Here is a 234-nt window from a genome sequence, read left to right as displayed (position 1 = left end):
TAATATCTTAATATTTTGTTTGTATTTACTATCTTTAGTTAATTTTAATAATGACTTGTATAATTTGTAACAACGATTTTTATGGTAATTCTAGTACGTAATAATTCTCTTTATGCGTAATCTTTCTTATTTTTTCATTGCTTTCTTTACTATTAATAATTAGATAATAATGTTTGATTTAAATAAACTATGTTAATTTTCATCTCTTTCATTCTCTTATTTTAAAACCCAGAG

This window comes from Trachymyrmex cornetzi, unplaced genomic scaffold (genome assembly GCF_001594075.2).
Source record: "Trachymyrmex cornetzi isolate Tcor2-1 unplaced genomic scaffold, Tcor1.1 scaffold1520, whole genome shotgun sequence".
Lineage (NCBI taxonomy): Eukaryota > Metazoa > Arthropoda > Insecta > Hymenoptera > Formicidae > Trachymyrmex > Trachymyrmex cornetzi.
Note: the sequence above shows the minus strand (reverse complement) of the source record.